At 42.6% G+C, this 23,956-nt stretch overlaps 1 protein-coding gene across 3 annotated transcripts in view; it reads right to left on the bottom strand.

Moving 5' to 3' along the window:
- Positions 1 to 23,956, bottom strand: part of LOC126275217 (discoidin domain-containing receptor 2-like) — an 842,049-nt gene that overhangs the window by 344,832 nt on the left and 473,261 nt on the right. The gene's annotated exons all lie outside the window — the stretch shown is intronic.

Consider the following 23,956-nt stretch of genomic DNA (forward strand, 5'->3'; position numbering starts at 1 on the left):
TCGCGTTGAACCTCTCACTTGTAAGACTGAAAAGAGTGTATCTTCCCTTCAAGTTGGCTTTAACCCAATTTGTAAGACGACTTTGAAGTCAGGTTTAACCTCTGCTCTGGTGAACTATACTGAAATTACTGAGACTTGTGTTCTGTTAGCTATTCAGAGTTTGCGAGGAATGCTTTGTCGCTAACAAGGCCAATATTGACGGAAGGTAAGCAGACCTACAACTACCAATGATCGAGACAGAGAGATGTCTACTACCTCCTGGAGCTAACGCAATACTCCGAAGTTTGCTTCCGATCTGGCACTTTGACATTTCCGCGATCAAGGCATTCCCTCTCAACCAGATAACAAGCTGCATTTTACACGACCGCAGCAGCAACAACTGTAAAACGAAGGACGTGGTTCACGCAAATGCTACACTAGCTACATAATGAATCATTCGCTATTGCACATGTACAATGATTCAATAGTAAAACGTGTAAGATCTTGTACTTATGTGATAATCTCCGTTACGCTGCAGAACGGACGTTCATGTTTTTAATAAGGAAACTCCATTTTCTTTCGGTGTTATTTCTTTACCATTATTGTACTAAGACCGAGCATGTATGATGTAAATTACTATGTTGTGTTCAACATTCGTTATATAAAGGAGGTGGAACGAAGCTAGAACCGATTACTACAAAATGCACTAGGTGATCAAAAGTATCCGGACACCCACAAAAACATACGTTTTTCAAATTAGGTGCATTGTGCTGCTATCTAATGCCAGGTTCCCTGTATCAGCGACCTCGGTAGTCATCAAACATGGTGAGAGAGCATAATGGGGCACTCCGCGCAAGTCACGGACTTCGAACGTGGTCAGGTGATTAGGTGTCACTTGTGTCATACGTCTGTACGCGAGATTTCCACACTCCTAAACATCACTGTATCCACTGTTTCCGATATGATACTGAAGTGGAAACGTGAAGGAACACACATACAGCACAAAAGTGTACAGGCCGACCTCGTCTGTTGACTGACAGAGATCGGCGACAGTTGAACAGAGTCGTAATGTGTAATAGGCTGGTGTCTATACAGACTATCACACAGGAATTCCAAACTTTCACCAGGATCCACTGCAAGTACTATGGCAGTTACGCAGGAGGTGAGAAAACTTGGATTTCATAAGCCGCACATCACTCCGGCAAATGTCAAAAGGCCTCGCTTGGTGTAAGGAGCGTAAACGTTGGACGATTGAACAGTGGAAAAACGTTGCGTGGAGTGACAAATCAACCCAAAGACCTGACTGAACGTATGCCTGCGAGAGTGGTTCAGAATGGTTCAAATGGCTCTGAGCTCTATGGGACTTAACTTCTGAGGTCATCAGTCCCCTAGAACTTAGAACTACTTAAGCCTAACTAAGCTAAGGACATCACACACATCCATACCCGAGGCAGGATTCGAACCTACGACCGTAGCGGACGCGCGGTTCCTGACTGAAGCGCCTATAACCGCTCGGCCACACCGACCGGCTGTTCACTATCAGCTTCCCTTATAACTTGGATACACACAAGGCAGTCGCTCTTACTTTGTTTCTCAGACAGCGCGCAATGGCATCTGCCACACTGTGCGTTTGCAGGAACAACTCTGCGCCGACCGCTATTCACGCATGCTGGTCGCAGAGACAGTCCGCATCGTCTAATCGTGAAATGAGCCCCGGCCGAGAAATCGGCATGGCAAGAATGACGAAATTTATTACTACTGAGGAAATTGATTTTATAACATCTTAACTGCGATAAAGAAATATTTTTTTGATTGATTTGATGAAAACTCCATAATAAAGAAATATTCATTTTCTTTGGTTTAATTGCGTGCGAACTCCTGCCTACACACATTTATAACAATTTAGCTTCCAACGCAGAAAGCAGTCCACTCTTCTTAATTAAGTAACATTAGCGACAATTCAGGAAAGATTAACTCAATTAGCGAAACCTTTGAAATCTACGATGAATGTGTATATTTTGTAATATCATTTCTATGCAATTCTTGATTATTACAAAGAATAATTTTGTAAAGTGACTTTTCTAAAATTGCAAATACACCTTTTAAAAGAATTGGCATAAACGCAATTTACCACGTCATCATCCATTTCCGAATCTTCGTCATTCACTAGATAAAGTTTCACAACTGCAATTTAAATTTCACACACATTACGCGGGTTTATTGCACACGGACTTCATCTGTAGTTAGTTTGCAACTTAGTAAATGAGGCGCGCCTTTTTTATAGCCTTCAGTAGAGGCAGCAGCAGTTTTCAGAGACCAGTTGCCGAACGTTATTCATTGCCACAGATAGCCGAAAGGAGAAAAAGTTACATTTCAGTTTTCAAGGGGCTTCGTTTCATTCGACCAGAAATCATTTAAGGTTTTGTCAAATTTCGCGGCCGGACATGTAAAGAAGTATGAAACAGAGTGCTACGATTTTTAAAGGGAACTTAAATAGAATCTGGTTTTCTTTTTTAGGCTGACCCCGCAGCCACCGAGCCGGACAACAGTTTTAATACGATCATACACACAGACTGAATTTTACACAATTCACAGACAGGTGGCGCACCCTTCCTTCTCTTGGGTCACTGAGGACTGCGGTGACAGCAAGGGAACCTGGCCGCAAAGTTAATTGAAATAAATTTGACTGAACTTGAGTACAGCGAGTCCCGTACTAAATGGGAATAACGCTAATAGAAGAAGAAGAAAAAAGTGGATACCATCAGAATGTTACGCAATTCAAAATAAGTAAATTCTTGCACAGCATCAAATCATCTCCTTCAGGAAATTGTTAACTGCTGTTCATATTCTGCAAGTGTACGAGTTTTCGGTACTATTTTTTTCTTGTGTTAACGTCATGCCGACCAATAAATCTTTAATTTATTCTTGGAATTCTGCAAGAGAAAATGCAATATTCATCTTTTTTCTTGAAGAGGGTAGACTGTACCCGTTCCTCCTGAGCTATAGGTATTGAAGTAGTGTCAGTGGATGAAAGCATCCCTATCGAATAACTTTGCTGGTTGTTCATGTTGTTCACATTTCACTATTAACAAATGTTCTTTACAGATTCCAGTCAGACATCATCATCATCATCATCACCAGCACCATCATCACGCGAGGTGGCGCTGTGGCTACCACACTGAGCACACATTCAGGAGGATGACGGTTCAGTTCCCCATTGGGCCATCCAGATTTAGGTTTTAAATGATTTCCCTCAACCGCTTAGCATAAGTGCCTGGATGGTTCTATTGAAAGGTCACTGTTGATTTTCTTCCCCACCCTTCCCCAACTCGAGCTTATGTTCTGTCTCTAGTGACCTCGTTCTCGAGGGAGGTATTAAAATCTGATATTCCTTCTTCTCTACCATCACCATCACTGTCATCATCATTAGCAGCAGCAGCAGCAGAAATCATTCCTGGTTAGTTCCGACCTCGAAAGTTTTAGTTCAACCGTCTTTTATTCAGTAGCTCGGGTCCTAATTTTTTTGCTTGTGCTACAGTAGCATCTTTGATTATCTCTATTTTCACCATGTATAATTTTTATATTAAAGTTTTCCCAAACATTACGCTCTGAGTTCGTCCACTATGCCACTCAAAAATATAGACTGACGGATTATGGTCACAGCACTAACGTTTGAGCAGTATGAAGCAACCACTTATGGTAGTGTTACGCCAAAGAAAGATAAACTGGGCTAATGTAAAAAAGAAATTAATGTTTCTTCCGGGCAGCGCTGAGGCATCACCAAGGCAGTCTTGGGCACCATGTCACAACCAGAATGACAAACAACAAAGCATTGTAAGAAAATGAAACACCTACAGCTGTTCTTATGTTGTCATTTATTGTGTAGCTACCAGTTTCGGCTCTTCAGGTCTGTATGAATAAACAGTGTTAATAGCATTACCAAATTATCGACCATGCAACACACAGACAGATTAACAACAATATGAGAATCAAGGACAAGACTCTGCAAGTGAATTTACAGTAATCATTTGGTAGAACGAAGAGATACATCCATTGTCACATACCTAAAGTATATCATAACGAATTTCCACAAATATACTATTTATTAATAACTTCATTAAAGAGACATTCCATGACTTTTATTGGCCAGTAGGACGATACATTATCTGCACAACCCTTAAGTAACCTACTGAACGACAAGATAACTGTAAAAAATGATAAATGTATGAAAGAGACTACAACCTCAGAAACAACTAGGCGAAGAAACATGATCTATGTGTTGTGTCAAAGTATAAAATGCTGGTCATATATATAAAATGAATGTACAAGATGTGGCAGAGGACCAAATATAGAACACCACCTATAACATATGTAGAACATATGAAACACTCACACAAGAACTGTTCAGGATGAACAACATTCATGTGCGAAAGCATCCCTATATCATGTACTGCCATGAAACAGTAACACACAAGGACATCAACTAGCCTGCGATGATGTAGTACACCATAAAGGATGACTTAAGAGTATCTGTTCAAGAAGTATCACAAAAGCTTTCTGACTAGCAAACCACTCAAAATGTACTCATTTGTATCAAACACAAGTGAACAACAAAAACTGAAATCTAAAATTACATACACTTATGAACAGATGCTCTGTACCAGTACACACCTTGGGCTTACAACCATATTTAAATCAAAAGCCATTATATCCATGCAATAAAAATTTCAAAAGAAACATGCCGGCTATATCGTTGAAAAGACAAACCACCTTATTAATTTGCTATGTAGGAGGCCACACAACAAGCCAGTAATTAAATCATAAGTAAATCAATCATAAGTAAATTTATCGTACTTCGATACTTATTTTGTTATTTCAGTAGGTTATTTAATGTTTGTGCAGATAATATATTGTCCAACTGGCCAATAAAAATCATGGAATATCTCTTTAATGAAGTTACCAATAAATAGTATACTTGTACTATGTAATGAATGGAAATTCGTTATGGTATACGTAGGTATGCAACAATGGATGTATCTGTTCGTTCTACCAAACGATTACTATAAATTCACTAGTAGAATTTTGTCATTGATTCTCATTCTGTTTTTAATCTGTCTTTGTATTGCATTGTTGATAAGTTCGTAATGCTGACATTACTATTTATGGATACAGGCCTGGGCCGGCCGCTGTGGCCTAGCGGTTCTAGGCACTTCAGTCCGTAACCGCGCTGCTGCTGCGGTCGAAGGTTTGAATCCTGCCTCTGGCTTGGATGTGTGTGACGTCCTTAGGTTAGTTAGGGTTAAGTAGTTTTAAGTCTAGGGGACTGACGACCTCATATGTTAAGTCCCATAGTGCTTAGAACCATTTGAACCATACAGGCCTGAAGATGGTGCGTTGAAGCGGCGAAACTGGTAACTACACAATAAATGAAACATACGGACGGCTGTAGGTATTTCATTTACCTACAACAGTGAACGGCCGTAGTCCTCCTGGTACAAGGATGGACATACAAAAACAAGAAAGAGAGCCGATACTGCAATAACGTGACATACAACCGCCTCTTGCCATATATCGCTCCAGTGAGATGCCTGAATCACCAATTCAGCAAGATGACCTAATTGTGGAAGGAACACAACGTCATTATGACAGCGCTGCAGGGTGCCATAACTATATGCAAATCTGACACAAGAACGCCTTTCAGCCTGTTTTTCATCTACATCTACATTTATACTCCGCAAGCCACTCAACGGTGTGTGGCGGAGGGCACTTTACGTGTCACTGTCATTACCTCCCTTTCCTTTTGGGTTCGCAGGTAGAACGACTGCCGGAAAGCCTCCGAGCGCGCTCGAATCTCTCTAATTGTACTTTCGTGGTCTCCTCGGGAGGTATCAGTAGGGGGAAGCAATATATTCGATACCTCATCCAGAAACGCACCCTCTCGAATTCTGGACAGCAAGCTACACCGCGATGCAGAGCGCATCTCTTGCAGAATCTGCCACTTGAATTTGCTAACATTTGCGTAACGCTATCATGCTTACCAAATAACGCTGTGACGAAACGCGCCACTCTTCTTTGGATCTTCTCTATCTCCTCTGTCAACCCTACCTGGTACGGACCCCCACACTGATGAGCAAGTATAGGTCGAACGAGTGTTTTGTAAGTCACCTCCATTCTTGATGGACTACATTTTCTAAGGACTCTCCCAATGAGTCTCAACCTGGCATCGGGCTTACCAAGAATTAATCTTATATGATCATTCCACTTCAAATCGTTACGCACGCATACTCCCAGATATTTTACAGAAGTAACTGCTACCAGAGTTTGTACCGCTATCATGTAATCATACAATAAAGGATGCCTCTTTCTATGTATTCGCAATACATTACATTTGTCTATGTTAAGGGTCAGTTGCCACTCCCTGCACCAAGTGCCTATCCGCTGCAGATCTTCCTGCATTTCGCTGCAATTTTCTAATGCTGCAACTTCTCTGTATATTACAGCATCATCCGCGAAAAGCCGCAGGGAAAAAAATACAAAACTGAAGCTCTGACACCCACAGCTGAGACGCTGAGGTGTAGTGAAGACCACTGATGAACCCACATTCGATCATCTTCGCCAAGACATAACGTCATTGCCTCCGACAGACAGACTCGGGTTCCATACCCCTTCTATTCCCCTGCTGCTGCAGTGTGCCAGAATCGAGGCAGGATCTGTGATGTGCTGCCTACCATTCGCCAAATGCCTACTACCTACGAGACTGCAACACAGCCTACTGTGCTGGACTTAGTTGCTATGAGCTGCCAACCTCTCTTCCACTGATGCGAAGACTTGGAGCCTTCTACCACCAGCTCACTGGGGGCCAAGCTATGGACGCACTATGACACTGCTGCTGTACTTTGAAGCACGGTAGCTTCTGCTACTGCCCCTTACTCACATTCGGATGGGGACACTGGCGTCCATGGCTTTCCTCTGGTGGAGAAGCCACATCGTAACCTCTGCACTACCATCGCTCTCACGTGCAGAGCAGTTGAAAGGTTATTAGGACACTCGCTACAAGGTCTACGAATGTGGCCTAAGCAAAACGGTCGTCGAGGTGTTTGGCGTCATCGCTGGAAAAGCAACATCTGCCGCTAGCTGTACCAACTACCCTGGCAACATTGCTCACACTGCGTGACCTGCTGTGACCTCGCCGATGGCCTCCAGAGACTGCTTTGCGTGCACGTCAACGTATTCTACTCTGCTTGCTGCATCCACAGCTCTGCTGCCACAGAGAAGACGACTCAATTATAAACTGAATGTATAATGCATTATTCGCCTTACAGGCGCTCACCACCAGTGAGCTGGTGGTAGAAGGCTCCAAGTCTTCGCATCAGTGGAAGAGAGGTTGGCAGCTCATAGCAACTAAGTCCAGCAGAGTAGGCTGTGTTGCAGTCTCGTAGGTAGTAGGCATTTGGCGAATGGTAGGCAGCACTTATTGTCATCCTGAATTCTTCAGGCTCGCAGCTCACCGACCTCTACAATATGTTGGAGCTGGACTCATTTTTGGACTAATTTTTCTCTTCAGCACACTAGTGGCAGGGACCACGTGTCCATTGCAGTTTGGGGCGATTTTCGTATCCAGAGAGTGGAAGCCAAAGCAATGACAGATGTGCTATCAGATGTCCCGAAAACAGCTGGTATCAAACTAACGAGGTGAAAAGCTATACATCCACACTAGTGGCAGGGACCACGTGTCCATTGCAGTTTGGGGCGATTTTCGTATCCAGAGAGTGGAAGCCAAAGCAATGACAGATGTGCTATCAGATGTCCCGAAAACAGCTGGTATCAAACTAACGAGGTGAAAAGCTATACATCCGTCACATAGCTTCAGCTTCAAGAAAAAATTCTGTCAACAAATTTTCTTGTATGGTCAAGTAGCCGCTCGTTGCTGTGTACGATGCTCTTGCTATCCATTCATTGCACGGAAGTAGCAGTACGAACTGTAGAATCTGAAATGTTACAGTATGACCAATAGATTTCCTAGATATTGCTAATTCTGACCACTTCTGAATCACTCACATCCCGATATCGCGCCCACTGACAGAGACGAGACAGGCTGAACAATGGTTTTCATGGATTGGTGTAACATATGCCTTTCGGGTCATGTGGAACTACATTTACGACATCTCTCGGAAATGTGAATCACTCGTACATTGTTGTACAAATACTGCGAGTCTGGATTGACTCGATTCAATCCTGATATTCTGCAATACAAATACAACAAAACATAAATGTTTCTAGGACTTCCGAATTCGCTTTTGGCTCTACCTGAGGAAAATGCCTAGAGCACGGACGGTCTCCAATCAAAGACGCAATACTAAGGGTGACGCGGGCCACAAGCTGCCAGTCTGTTACTGACTTATCAGGGTTACTTTTGGACACGCAATATAAGCCACAACACGGCTCTTCTACTGCCACACAACGTGAGCATTTAAGATGGACATAAAAAACCAAAGCGAGGATAATGGAATGTAGTCGAATTAAATCATATGATGCTGAGGGAAAGACACTACGGATGTTTATTAGCTGACGTCGTGGAACCACCTTGGGGTTGTGGTTGTTTGGGGAAGAAGACCAGGCAGCGAGGTCATCGGTCTCATCGGATTACGGAAGGATGGGGCAGGAAGTCGGCCGTGCCCTTTCAAAGGAACCATCGCAGCATATGCCTGGAGCGATTTAGGGAAATCACGGAAAACCTAAATTAGGACGGCCGGTCGCGGGATTGAACCGTCGTCCTCCCGAATGCGGGAACCACCTTCCAGAAGTCAAGAAATAATGTTGAGTGTAGCGTTACACAATAGAATTCGGAAGTAGCGATACAGTCAATTACAACACTGACGGAAGGAGCGTGAAAAATGCGCGGGTCAGCAATGAAGATACAGCTTGTGCGTGGCGGACTGGCGACTGGGTACTGCGGCAGGGCAGGCGCAGGCACGCGGCGGACACAAAGGGCAGCCTCGCATTCCGCGGCCGACATCAAAGCGCGAGGCGCGGGCGTCAGGCAGGCGCCGGGCGTCGCGACGCCCCCGTTGCACCGGCGGGCAGCGCGGCGCCGCTCCGCGCCAGGCCCCATGCATTTTGCAGTGCCGCGGGCTGCCTTCCTAAAGGGGAACAGGCGCGGCCCGCGACGGATGCAGCTGCAGCGACGTTGCATAGGGCAGTCGGCTGCTAGCGTTCAACTGGGAGGTGCCGATACCTTCAGACGAAAGCAGTAGTCGCCTATAGAGTTGCGACAACTCTGAGACATTGCCTAGATGTGTACACGAATTCGCATTATGTGGTTGATTGAGGCTGACGTGCGAAGTAGCCGCTCCAAGCCCTTCGAAGCTATCAGGAATCTCCTCTCGCCGACTTTACTATGATCTGATCATCTCCCTATCGCTTCTCTTGCCTTCGCTTCTCAGCCACTGCTCAAGCGGAGCTATTTTTCTTTTTCGATTCATCAGTCTTGAGACTAGTTTGATGCAGCCCTACACGAATTCCTCTCCTGTGCCAACCTCTTCATCTCAGATTAGCACTTGCAACCTACGTCCTTAATTATTTGCAGGATACTTTCCAGTCTCTGTCTTTCTCTACAGTTTTACCCTCTACAGTACATGGAAGTTATTCCCTGATGTATTAAGAGATATCATACCAGCCTGTCCCTGTTTTGTCAGTGTTTTCCAAATATTTCTTTCATCGTCGATTCTGCGGAAAACCCGCTAATTGCATACCTCATCAGTCCACCTATTTTTCAAGTTTCATCTGCAGCACCACATCTTAAATGCTTCGATTCTCTTCTGTTCTAGTTTTCCCATAGTTCATGTTTCACTATCATACAATGCTGTGCTTCAGACTACATTCTCAGAAATTTATTCCTAAGTTAAGGCCTATGTTTCATACTAGTAGACTTCTCTCGGCAAGGAACCCGTTTTTTCCAGTGCTAGTCTGAGTATTATGTCCTCGTTGCTAAGTCCATCATGGGCTGTTTTGCTGCCCATGAAGCAGAATTTCTTACCTTCGTCATATCACTGATATCCTTACACCTCGAATTTTATTTCCAATCTTAAACTTTTCTTTTATTTCCGACATTGTTTCTTCGAACAATAGATTGAACAGTAGAGGCGTAAGACTACATCCCTGTTTTACATCCTTTTTAATCCGAGCACTTCTTTCTTGGTTTACCACCCATACTGTTTCCTCTTGGCTGTTGTATATAGGGTTATTCTTCCCAACCGTGTACAAACTATAAGGATTGATCGATAAAAGGGTATGGAATAAAAGGTCTAATGAATTTATATCCGCAAATGCTTGGTTTCCATGCTAGAGACCATTTATTCAATCATACTTTGTTACAGGCAGTGCGGTCTAATACGCGTTGTATCATGCAGCCACAGTTACAGTATGCGTAGTGTCCTCCTAGAAGGTGACACTGTTCCTGATACGTCTTGCCCTAGCGCCCTTTCCTGCCGTAGTAAATGGTAATGTAGTGTCCGATTCACTACTCTCGTCCACTCACGTAGTAGTGTATGTAATACAGCGTAGTACACAAAGGTTTATTATTCGAATAGAGAGCCTGCCGACATGGTGTTTACTTACGGAAAGGCAAATGACAACGGGAGCCGGGCATTAAGGTTGTATCAGGAGACCTGTCCCCGCCGACAACCACCACAGCATTCAATGTCAGCAACAGTGTTTCGCCGTTTGTCTGAGACAGGGTCATTTCAGCAAGCAGGAAGTTATGAAGGACATTCCCAAAATGTCCGGACATGAGACTTGATGGAAAATGTGATTAACACTCTGGAAGGCGACAGCCTTTTCAGTACTAGACAGCTGGCCCGCCAGTACATCGTAAGCCAGATGATCTGTGGAATATTCTCCATGATAATTGCTGCGCGCCGGCCGGGGTGGCAGAGCGATGCAAGGCGCTACAGTCTGGAACCGCGCGACCGCTACGGTCGCAGGTTCGATTCCTGCCTCGGGCATGGATGTGTGTGATGTCCTTAGGTTCGTTAGGTTTAAGTAGTTCTAAGTTCTAGGGGACTGATGACCTGAAAAGTTAAGTGCCATAGTGCTCAGAGCCATTTGAACCATTTGATAATTGCTGCTACACTTACCACACTTATCACTTACAGCGTTTGCTAGACTTACTAGCGACAGACTTTCCTCATCGGGAGCAGTTCTGTCACTGGTTTCTTTATGAGGCAACCATGATTCCGGGATTTGCGTCATTCATCCTATTCACAAATAAGACCACCTTTACGCGGAGTGGTATCTTCAACTGTCATGTGTGGGATAGTATGCAGAACCCCTATAGTATGGTGACAGCGAATAAACATCGGTGTAGCCGGAAGGTGTGGGCCGTGATAATTGACGACCGCATTTCTGGACCAGCCTTCCTTCCTCGTCGCCTAACACGCCGGAACGATCGGTATTTCTTGTGGGTGACTCTGCCTCCCCTGCTGGAAGAAGTGCCATTGACGATTCGAAGGGTTATGTGGCTGCTACATGATGGTGCTCCAGCTAACTTAGCCGTTAACGTCCGGCCGCATCTCAATCGCGCCTTCCCTGGTCGATGGATCGGACGAGAGGGTCAGGTGCATGGTCTATTCGTACATCGGATCTCAACCCGTGCCATTTCTGGTTATGGGGCAATCTCAAAAGTATCGTGTATGCAGGGCTCATTCCAGATGTGGAGACACTGGAGCAGCGTATTCACGGTGCCTTTAACACTGTTTGGATGCAGCCTGGCCGATGTAAACGTGTGAGACAGAATGTGCTACGGCCTGCACACGCATGCGTTGAGGCATATGGATACCATTTTCAACATATACTGTAACTGTGGTTGCATGGTACAGCGTATATTAGACCACAATCTTTGTAATAGTGTATGATGAATTAATGGTCTCTAGCATGAAACTATGCATTTCCGGACATTAGTTCATTAGACCTCTTTTGTTCCGTATCCTCTCACATATCAATCCCTAGAGTTTGTACACGGTGGAAAAACATCACCCTGGGTATTGTACATTACTCGTCTTTCGGCGCAAGATGTTCGAAATAGGGAAGGATGGATAGTATACAATAACCAAGAGGGAACAATAAGAGTGGGCGGCCAAGAACGACGTGCTCTGGTTAAAAAGGGTATAAGAGGCGAGTGTAGTCATTCGTACCTACTGTTACGTCTGTAGATCGAAGAAAAAATGACGAAAATATAGGAAAGGTTCAAGAGTGGGAATAAACCTCTAGGTGAAAGAATGTCAGTGACGAGATTCGCTGAAGACACTGATGTCGTCTGTGAAAATGAAGAATAAATACAGGATCTGTTGAATGGAATGAACACTCTAATGGGTATAGAATATAATGTGAGAGTAAATCGAAGAAGGACAAAAGTAATGAGAAGTGGCAGAAATGAGAACATCGAAGAACTGAGCCTCGGAATTGGGGATCACGAGGTAACGACTCGCACTGACGAAAAGGGCGTTCCTGGCCAAGAGAAGTCCGCATCAAACATAGGATTTAATTTGGGGAATACATTTCTGAGAATGTACTTTGGAGCACAGTACTGTATAGTAGTGAAACATGGACTGTGGGAAAACCGGAACAGATGAGAATCGAAGCGTTTTGGATGTGGTGCTACAGACGAATGTCAAAAATCAAGTGAACTGATAAGGTAAGGAATGAGAGAGTGTTCCGCAGAATCGGCGAGGAAAGGGATATACGGAAGACACCAACACGAAGAAGGGACTGGATGATAGGACATCTGTTAAGACGTATGGGAGTAACTTCCGTGGTGCTAGAGTGAGCGATAGAGGGTAGAAGCTATAGGGGAAGACAGAGATCGGAAGACAGTGAACAAATAATTCAGTTCCTTGGTTGCAGTTGCTATTTTGATATTTAAAAGGTTGGCACAGAAGAGCAATTCTTGGTGGGCCGCATCAAACGAGTCAGAAGACTGATGAAAGAATCTCCCAAAGAAATTTTTAAAGTAGCTCAAGGGTTTTCTGGGTCACACATCCCGCCTCATAACGCTGATACCACGGGAATATTGTGCGCCGTGCGAAACACTGCTCTCCTTAGACCACTTTCATTTTGCGATAAATTTGTGAAGCATGTCCCCCTTCGCGCCAAGCGCTTTGTACTGATCTGGAGGAATCAGTCGCGCTTCTCAATGCGTAAACAGCTGTCCAGAAATAAGGAAATTGCTGCGAAGCCGTTAACTTCGCTTGTGCAACTCGGAATCTCATTCACCTACTGGGATTACATACAATACCGTTACAGCAAGGTCTTCTTTCCAATTCGGCATTCATTGTAGTTCTGGTGTGTTTAGCAACATTAATCAAGGTGTGATTGTAACAGTGGAACAGAATCGAATCTCAACACTGTACAAGTTAGCGTTAGCTGTTCCAAAATTATTTTCCGTTCCTCGCCAATGATTCTGTGTATCACATTAGTCACTATTCGCTGTTATATTCGCGTATTGGAAGGTTGTGCTGTCTTCAATCCGAAGGTTTGAATAACATGAGGGCACCGTTGCGATAGAACTAATGTCGCCGGAAATCCATCCAACATTTGAACCGACTTATCCAGCTATTACAAGTGCATTCTGAAAAGTAGAGCCTCCGATTTTTTTACCTGAAAACTCTTAAAGCCTTTTAAATAAAACAAATCTACTAACATTCTACGTTTTTTATTCTTCATGTCTAGATATTGCGGCCCTCTGTCGCTAGAGGGCTAGGAATTGTGGCATGTAGCAGCGGCGTGTAACGTAGCTATGTCAGTACGTGAGAAACAGAGCGCTTTAATAGAGTTTCAAATTTGAAGAAATAGTCCACACAAAGAACACGCTCTTCTAAGCAGGACAACGCTAGACCACACGTGAGCGCAGCGACAACTGCAGCAACCCGACGCTTGTCCCTATCATTCTCCATACAGTCCTGACTTGGCCCCTCCGATTTTCAAGTGTTTCCAAAATTTAAAAAGCACCTTCCAGGACTTCATTTTCATACTGATGAAGCGGTGCATGTGTAGGTGAGGTTGTGGCTCCGCCAACAAAATCAAGTTTTGTATAGTGACGGTACCAACAAACTGGTCTCTCGCTGGAGAAATATGTTCGTCGATAGGGTGACTATGTTGAGAAATAAATATGTAGACGTGGAGATTAAGATGTAGAATGTTAATAGCCTTTGTCTTACATTAAAAGGTTGACAAGTTTTCACATTCAACGATCGAAAGCATTACTTTTCAGCACGCCATCGTGACAGGCACACGGTTGCAAAAAGATAAATTTTGTCAAAAGACTCTTCTATTTTGCACATTCATTTCACACTATCATCTCCTTTCGGTGAAGTCCCACTTTGTAGTTATTAGTCTTATGCTTGTAATTTTGCAAAGTAATTTCAGTACCGAGTGTTTACTATTTTAGTGCAGCTACTCACAAATGTAAAGTGTGGGCTCTAAGTATCATATGGCAGCGAAGCTTGGTATATATATAAATGCGTTAATGCAGAACAGGTCTACGCTGAAAAAAAAGTTCCAACTTTGGCCATTAGAGATGAATCTGGCGCTGTACAGCATCTCGAAGACGTCTCCGGTGCTCATATTGAACAAATTGTGCAAGAGGAGGTTATAACAAGATAAACATTATACCTCTATCACTTGTTTGATCTTTTCTGTACACGTCCAGTTCCTAATCCATTACATATTTTAACATTTCTATACATCTTTCTTCCATTTATAGCGCCAGATTTACACCTGGCAGTCAAAATTGGAAAAACTTTTTTTTTCACCTTTACCACCTTGGAATATGTACCAAGTTTCGCTTCCATGCGACAATTAAAGAGAACACTGTCTCTCTCCGAGTAGCTGCACTTTAATTATAACCAACCGGTATATAACTGCTGCCTTGGTTCACTAGAATAAGAACGTCAACGATTTAAGTAACACTACTGCCATAGATGCATGGCAGTGCGAAGTTCCCTTATCAACAGGACAATGTGCTGTGTGTCTACACACCTTTTCGTCTACGGGAGGTGAAGCTGCTTATTTTTACTATACCGAAATTTTCCGTTTTAACGCTTCTGAATATCTCTGTAACATTTTCCTTTGGGGTATATGGCACCTCTGAATTCCTTCGACATCTATCAGAACCATACGATAAGGACACCGAACACTGGAGTGCTACAGAGGGGCCGCGATGGCGTCTAGTATGCGATATTCACAAATAAAGTATTCGTAGAAAAAAGATTTAGTGCCTCGACAATGACGAAACCATTAGAGAGGAATTACAAGCTTGCTTAGTGGAATGAATGGGAAATGCAATGAGCCGTGTTCTTTTCAAGGCGACCGCCCCGGCAATCGTCTTCATCGATATTGAAAAAAAAAAAAGAAAAAAAAGCTTAAATTTGGACGGACATGTGAAGATTTGAATCCTGCTCCTTACGAATACTTCCAGTGCCTTACTCTCAGCGCTATCTAGTCGTTTCGTTAGCTAGGTTACGTATTTTAAGTAACTATAGATAATATTGTGAAATAATATGAAAGAGGAAAAATATGTGAAATTAATAATTGAGAAGACTTAGCATTTGTTGAAAGGATTCTGGGAGAGGGTGCTTCATTTTTAAAGGTCTCACTATTCATAGTAAGACTGCTATACTGCTTTCCTGTTTGCAGTCTTATTCGCTTAGACGTGATACCAAAAATCGGTCGGATATAGAAACATGCCGCTTGGGTCGTATCAGCCTATAAGAAACCGTAGCTGGTATGCTCAGATAATCTTTGGCACAAACATTACTGGATAGGAACAGCGCAAGATTAATGGCCTAAGATCATCGCTGCCAAAGACTTCACCGAGCACTGCGAGGTGCCCCAGGAAGGTCAGGAAATTGGCAGAACCACGGATGTCACACGGCTAATATAATAACTCTTCGCCCAGCGGAGCAACATCACTTCGGACAGGGCTGCGCTTTCGAGTCCGACTTTCAGTGATAACGCGCTCCGTTCTACCTGGCTTCGATTTAGGACACTTGTGGTTATTTCTTCTGTTTTTACTGATGACTTACTGGACTCTGGCACATCCACAGGCTTTCTGAGTGAATCTTTAGGCTTGTTTACTAGCTATCAGTGTATTTTTGCTATGTAATGTGTTGAGAAATAAGTCGCTTTTGTTACGCTGATACCACGAGTTACATATAAAGGAGTATTCGAAGAAGACAGTCTAAGTAACTTTCTTGTTTCCATCGCATATCACAGGTAAGGACCGTCAGGATAACAGAAATGAGATAGCGCGTGTACCAAGCTGTATAGGTTGTAAATTATCCCTTGCACCACTTCAGTAGAAGAAAGTAAAAAGTCACCTGCACTGTCATCCATCATGCTGTGTTCAGCGTCTTGCCGGGTACACAGGGTGGAATATTTTAATCCATAATGGGGAATAATTCGGGCTAGAGAATGAAGTAAAGCAAAATCTTATAGACAGAAGTTATAGGTGGCAAAGAGGGTCATGTATTGCTGCTAATGGCCATGACCTTGAGAATGACTTTCGAAGTGATGTAGAGATTAAAATGCTTTTTTTTTTTACGTGGAAACCCTAATACTTGATTTAATATTTGAAAAGAGCGGCAAATTTTACGTGTAAAATAATACGTTATTCTTGGTCACGGAAAGCTTCAATGAAGGTCAAATAAGCAAATATGTCTTTAGTTCTGCAGAGGTTTAACTCGGAACAGAGAAGGATGTAGCAAAGTACAATATTAGATGCAAACTGGAAGGGGAAGAGGAATTAAAGGCGAGGGGACTCATTCAACGACTAGTAGATCAATGATTTACATTTTATTTGCGTTTGCTTTGTCTTGAAAATGCAAAAATAACATTTATACGTTTTGATGTAATTACTTTTGCCAATAAACACGTTTATTATAGCTTAAAGTTCAAATCTCTCTTCCTCTCTTCAAATCTGACGTCACTATTAAGAATTTGCGATCTGATATTTATAGAAGTCGCAGGTGTTCGGCCGGGTCACTTCGTAATTCCTCAACGATATTTCGGCAAACAGACACGTTGCCATCTTCAGGTGGTCCCGGGTGAATGCTGCGCTGCTCCTCGAGGCGTCCTGTATATGTTGGCTGCTACCCCCACCACTACCTGGCTCCGCTCACTGTCTGTGCTGCCGCCGCGGGAAATCGGCGTGACTGGCCGCATGCCCGACAATTCTATGGATTATAAACAGGGATTTCCATGAATCAAAAGTCAACCTTTGAATGACCTTCGATAATTACCTTTATGATTATGGTTACTGGTGATGATAAGTGGTCCCGTACGTCTCCTTCAGTTTGTATCTTGCTGTATCCCTCCTTTATCCAAGTTAATCCTTACTTGAACTAAAAACATATTTGCTTATTTGACCCACATTTAACCTCTAAATGACCTTGAATAATGTGTCATTTTTTACGTAAAATTTGCCACTCATCTCAAGTCTTAAATCAAATATTAGGTTTCCCATTTTAAAAAATCACCCTGAAAAGCACCTTCAAGGCGACGGCCATTAACAGCAATGAGTGACCCTCTTTGTCATCTAAACTTCGACATAAAACATTTTGCTCTATCTCGCGTCGATCCCGAGTTATTTCCCATTGTGGATTAAAATGGTCCACCCTATGTATGTAATTGAAGATCATGTGGTAACATTCCACACTAAAAGAAACGTGAAATGCCTGTTACAGCTGTGATCTTCAGTGTGAAGATTAGTTTGAATCAGCTCTTCATGATAGTCTTTCCTGTGTAACTTCATCTCTTCGTAAAATCAGACATTCTGTGCTTAACTACTGCAACTTACATCCATTTGATCCTCCTCACTCTATTCAAACCTTAAATCCTCCCTATAATTCACATCTACACTACCTGTCCCAACACACATACGTCCCTCCACTGTCCAAACGACGATTCCTTGATGCCTCAGTAAGTGTTCAATCAACCGATCCCTTCTTTTTCTCAATTTGTTTTGTAAGTTTCTGTTGTCCGCAATTTAATTAAGTAACTCTTCATTAGTTAGCCTATCTCCCAGTGTAATCCACAACATTCTTCTGTGACACCATATTTCAAAAGCTTCTAGTCTCTTCTGCTCTCAACTGGTTATCTTCCAAGTTTATCCGTCGTTCACGTTTTGTACAAGTTGCACTCCAGAGAAATACTTACGCGACACTGCGCTCCAGAGAAATACTGTAGCGACTAACTAACATTCAAATTTGTACTCTATGTTAACAAATTTCTCTTTTCTACTACGCCCCGTTGCTTTTTATATCCTCAGACCATTGCATGTATTACAGGTGTAGATAACTGTTTATAATTTAGCTTTCAGGTGATTCTGAAAGGCACTAAATTAAGTGATCCATTACAAATGTGTGCACTTGTTGTAAAAGATCAGGACTGTGAGGAATTGAAGTAAACGCCGTTCCCCACATCAAGGCATTATTGGTAGCCTTTTCTTATTGAACACCTGTTTTTCTACAGACAAAATAAGCATCTACCTTTTGGTCACAGTTATTGTGCACCGTTAACTGGTTGTTTCGACAAGACATGGAATTCTGTCTCAGCTGACAGGAATACGACTACCTTTCTCCTCCTGTCGAACTAATATGGAATTTGAAGCCAAGTTCCACACTCTGCAGTTCTCCCTCGCTTCTATGGGATCCCGCTGTCAGTAGCTCAATAGCGCTGCAGCACAATAGTCTACTCTATCCTATCCTCGGGTCGCTCGCTCCTGCTACTTATGACGTTTCAGAACTTTGGTTATGAGAAGCTGTCGCTGTCCCACCGGCAGAGGATAACCACTCTCTAGGACTATCATGGTACCTTGTATGTTAGCGAGTTTTTACATCTGGATATCATCAACATATGGAACTTGCGCTCCCTTAATCCTCAAAACAATAATAAACCTTCCGAAACGCAACAGATTTGATTGAATGCTAATAGCTTTCGCAACGCGGAGGCAAAAGATTTGTGTATTATAGAGAAGTATACCTATTCAGAACATTCTTTTGATTCAGTTACACCGAATTAGCTTTCGAGAAGCCTTCACGTTAATTTATCAGATACTGTTACGACTCAGTTGGCTGGTTCAAATGGCTCTGAGCACTATGGGACTTAACATCTGAGGTCATCAGTCCCCTAGAACTTAGAACTACTTACACCTAACTAACCTAAGGACATCACACACATCCATGCCCGAGGCAGGATTCGAACCTGTGACCGCAGAAGTCGCGCGGTTCCAGACTGAAGCGCCTAGAACCGCTCGGCCACCAGCGGCCGGCACGACTCAGTTGTTCATGAAACTTGGTGAGCAGTAATGCTGGGTTCTTGAATCTTTTTTTGTTTTTGGTGAGGTTTCCATTTGCTTGCATATTTTGATATTCATTTATTTCACATTGTGGAGATTTCAGTTTTATAGCCACTGTCAAGTGCAAGATGAAACATCAAAAAACGTCCGACATGTCTGGAAGACATGTCATTGTCGAATTACAATAGGAGTTTGGTCCCAAACGATGGAAAAATCATATAGGATTGTGTTCACCATGGGGCTTCATCTAAGCTAACTAGCAAATCAACCAAATTTTCTACGAATACACAATTCAATCGTCTTAGCATTTTAGATGGGAATGCGAGTATTGTCACGTTTCTTTCCCCCTCCCTGTAAATCCATGAATTATTTATATCCTGAACCAACACTAATAATCGTAACCTAAGCAGCCCTATATCACGAAATCACTTAATGAAATTTTTTTGTCTCTCCATACAGTTCACCATTTATTCGCCAGATCCATACAAGCCACCCTATGGTAGCATACTGTGTGATTCACCTCTGTTCTAAACCTTATTCGCTATTCTAAAGTCGTTGTTACTTGTATCACTCCAACCTTAAGAGGTACATCAATGTCATCAAAACCCTGTGTGCTCACCTCTCCTCGGCTCGTCGAACGTTGATCTAAATCCTGAAGATGCAACCAAATTTCTGTACAACAGCTGTCGAGGATGTGTGGTTATCGCTTTCCAATTCGGAGACTTAGATCCGCAGTTACTTTCTTAGGCTTACACAGCGCACTACTCGGGCTTTAGATGAAATAATTTCAGATATCAATCTGAGGAGCTGTAAAAAGCTAGTAGATCTCTGCTCTCTTTTCCAGGAATAGCAGTAAATCGGTTTCTTTTAACATTTTCCACAATTTGGATACTTTAAATGTGACTATTTGCGTTCCACATGATGGTTTAACTGAGTATGTAATACAAAAATAATTAAATAAAGATATTTTATTCTTTTTTGGGAAGGGGGGGGGGGGTTGGCCCCAGTAATTTAAACGGTGGCGTCATATGACAATAGATCAGTTAGACAAACTCTCGAAAGACAAGGAACAATTTTAATTCCTCAGAAAGCTGTTGGAGCCTGAAGCCAGGTCACCTTGAAAGCTTCTCTGTCAGGTCACATCTCATACATTAGAAAACGTGACGAAAAATGAGAAACAATAATGTGTTCGGAGGAGATCGTTATACAGCTAGAATTTGCTGTTTCAGCCAATATAGTCTTTCAATACTGACACGAGGTTTCAAAGTTGAAGAAACACCTACTTGTAAAACACACAATGTTAAGAGATATTCCTCCACCCATGCGTAGATATAAAGTTCTGTTTCGGAGCAGACTGTGCATGGTAAAGGAGAAAAGTTTCTTTAATTTTTGTGCCATCTGACGTAACGCTCAAGTGGAAGGAATTATAAGAAGAGAAATACCGAAGCCCTCACTTGAATTTCTTTGGTAAAGCTGCCAGTTGCAGAGAGAAAAGGACAATCTGGGAAACTTGAGAATTCTTCTAGACAAATTGGGCGTATTGGAAGAAGCTTCTGTAGCTCCAGGCATTAAAAGCAGAAATTTTTAAGCTACGAATAATTTCTTGTCGCATGGAAGTTAGAGTATCGATAAATAAATTTGAGAAATGCCACTTATTGAACCATAATAGCAAGTGGCACATGACGCGTCCGAATGATCGGTATACGAATTATTAGGCGCCTTTATCTTGCACGTCTATTTGGAAGGAGGCGAAGGCAAAATACCGAAAATTGAGTATTTTGTGTTTGAATGAATAAAAAACATTTCTGACAAATGAAATGTGTGTTTGTCAGTAATCACAGGTGTCGTTTCCCTAATCTGAATGTTTAATGCAGGTAGCTGTGGTATAAGGCCTCAGAAACAGAAAATGGTAAACTAATAATGTTGTAATTTGTGTACACTCACGAGGTTGTACCGTTGATTAGAAATTAATATGTTCCAGGATCGACACCGGCTGCGACGAAACTTAAACACACTGAAAAACGAAAAATTTCAAGAGATGTGATTATTCTGTCAAAATACACGAATAAGCTGGAGGTGCTAAAGGATACAGATGAAAAGGCTGTGGAAAATTATTGTTCTAAAGACAAACATCTTCTGGGGTAGATAAATAAAATGATCTCTTGGCTATTTTCTTCCTGTAAATTCTGGAGGCTTAATGCACGTTCAATCGAACAGTTGCCGCTGTTTGGGAGAAGTTACTAAGACTCGATTTAGCCAACGGTGTGCTAGGAACAGCTTGGTATGTCGCAGCGAACTTTTTGCCAAAATTGAAAATTCGGAAAGGTAAAACGTATTGTATGGGTAAATAAACTTATAGGGAAGAATGCTGCCTGCAGTGTTTCTTGTTAGAACATCATATGCAATAGATGATTGTCAATGGGTCTGAAGTAGAACGCAAGCACTGGCCGCTATTGTAAAGGTTTGCGTATTACACTTCCACTCGAAAAGGTGAAGCTTCAACAGTTGGGCATTGGATGTGATACCTGGAGAGGGAAATGACTGAATTATAGAAGAAAAAAGACTCCTGGGAAGAGCTGAAAAGGCAGAAATACTTTTGAGTTTTTTGTGTAAGGTTCAGCTTGGCACAGCACGTATCCTTTTCAATAGAATTAAGTCATCTTGGGTATTGATAACCGCTTCAGCTGTATTTGGTCCTTTATTACTGCATCACTACCGGTTTCGTGGCGCTAAGAGCTACATCTTCAGGTGAGCACTTGATTAAACATTAGAACGGAAAAGCTCGGAATGTTTTTTTCCCAACATTCGTTGTCCGTCAAAACAAAATACCGCTAAAATTGGTATGTCATGGATTAAAAACTGCCAGATTCCAATATAGTGGATGAATACAAAACAAATCGTACAAGAGCGATCGTTTCTCCAATCTATATGGAACCGCTTACAGGGGACGCGCCAGCGTGCTGTTATCAGTAAGAAGTGGTTCAGTAATAAAGAACTAAATACAACTGAAGCGGTTATTAATAACGAAGATGAATACTCATAGCTGTGGTTGCCCCACTTACAGGGTTGTCTGCAGGATAGGATCAACTTGGAGAAGACCAAAGGACATAAGACGGTAGTGTCTGCGTTATGTAGAAGTTAAAAATTTAGGAACAAGATACTGAAATGTCAGAAATACTCCAAAATGCAGAAAAGTCATATAAACTAACAGTGTTCAATGGTATGAACAATTCAGAAGAATAAAGAATAATGAATGTAATACATGGCGTTCCAAAAAGAATATACGTATTTCGAATGAATATATTTATTAAACTTTAAGACATACGAATATGAAACTTTAGACACATATTTACGAACCTCTCAAGTTCAGATCACAGATGTTCAATATGTCCTCCATCAGTGATACGAACGATATCACATCGATACTCAAATTCCTTCCATGCTCGGGTAAACATATCCTTCGTCACTGATGTTATGGCAGTACGGATCCGGTTCTTCAACTCTTCCAGGTTCTGTGGGAGTGGTTGTACATAAACGCTGTCTTTAACGGAACCCCACAAATCCGGTGACCGTGAAGCCCAGCTGAGACGTGCTAAGTTTTCCTCAGGAACACGAGGGTGGCCAGGACTCTTTCCTCTGTATCTAAAAACTGTCGATACCATCTGCGAATGTTCCACAATTCGGAGGATCAATTTGGTACCTCAGCCTGAAACGTCTTTGCACTGTGATCTCGGAATTGCACTTCGCAAACTCGAGAGCACAAAATGATTTCTACTGTGGAGTAGCCATTTTAAACATATGAAAGTTACCAAGCAAAACAGAAGACAACTGACATCTAGCGCCAATTAATAAGCACTAGTCTAAGTATTCCTTTCTCCAATAGCCGAGCCGAGGAGCAGCGATCGATGGTTTGGACAAAATAATACTTTGTAATACGTATATTCTTTTTGAAACGCCCAGTGCAAGGACGAGGGATAAGGAGAAATTTAGGAGACACTAAAGGCATTCGAAATTCAGCGAGAGTGCACATTGTCTGCAGGAGAAATAGCGACTGTTAAAATTTATTCGGGGCAATTACAAGTCGTCCTCAACATTTTTTATTGAAAAGTTTCTCCCAGTTTAAGTAGAGAATCGTCAGAAACAAATTTACAGTCGAAAGTTGTTGGCTGATGCCAAAAAAATCAAGACATGCATTCCATGAAGAAAATTCAATACTTTTCTTTGATATTTGGCTTCTTGGGGGCTATTAGTGCTGGCGTTTCCTTTTATGCTAAACTTGCTTCGGAACATCAAAAACAAACGAATAATTATTTCATCTGGAATCTGGTTACTGCGAAGTACAGCTTGCCTGTCCATAGGACACAGATTCCGCATTGCAACATTTGAAAGAACTCTCACGCTACAGGCTTGCAGCCATCTCTGAAATGCTGTCGTGCAATCGAAACCACTGCCATTTGGCTGTTAAATGTGCTTGATCCGATAGCGTGCGGCATTTCGCGTGGGGCAACACATTTCCGGTGCGGCGCTGGCGCAGCCGGCCGCGATCCCACGCCCCTAACGCCCGCTGACTTGGCGCAATCTTTTATACGCCAGCGGGTCGCAACCTCACTCGGGGCCACGCCTCGG

The sequence above is a fragment of the Schistocerca gregaria genome, chromosome 1, assembly GCF_023897955.1.
Source record: "Schistocerca gregaria isolate iqSchGreg1 chromosome 1, iqSchGreg1.2, whole genome shotgun sequence".
NCBI lineage: Eukaryota > Metazoa > Arthropoda > Insecta > Orthoptera > Acrididae > Schistocerca > Schistocerca gregaria.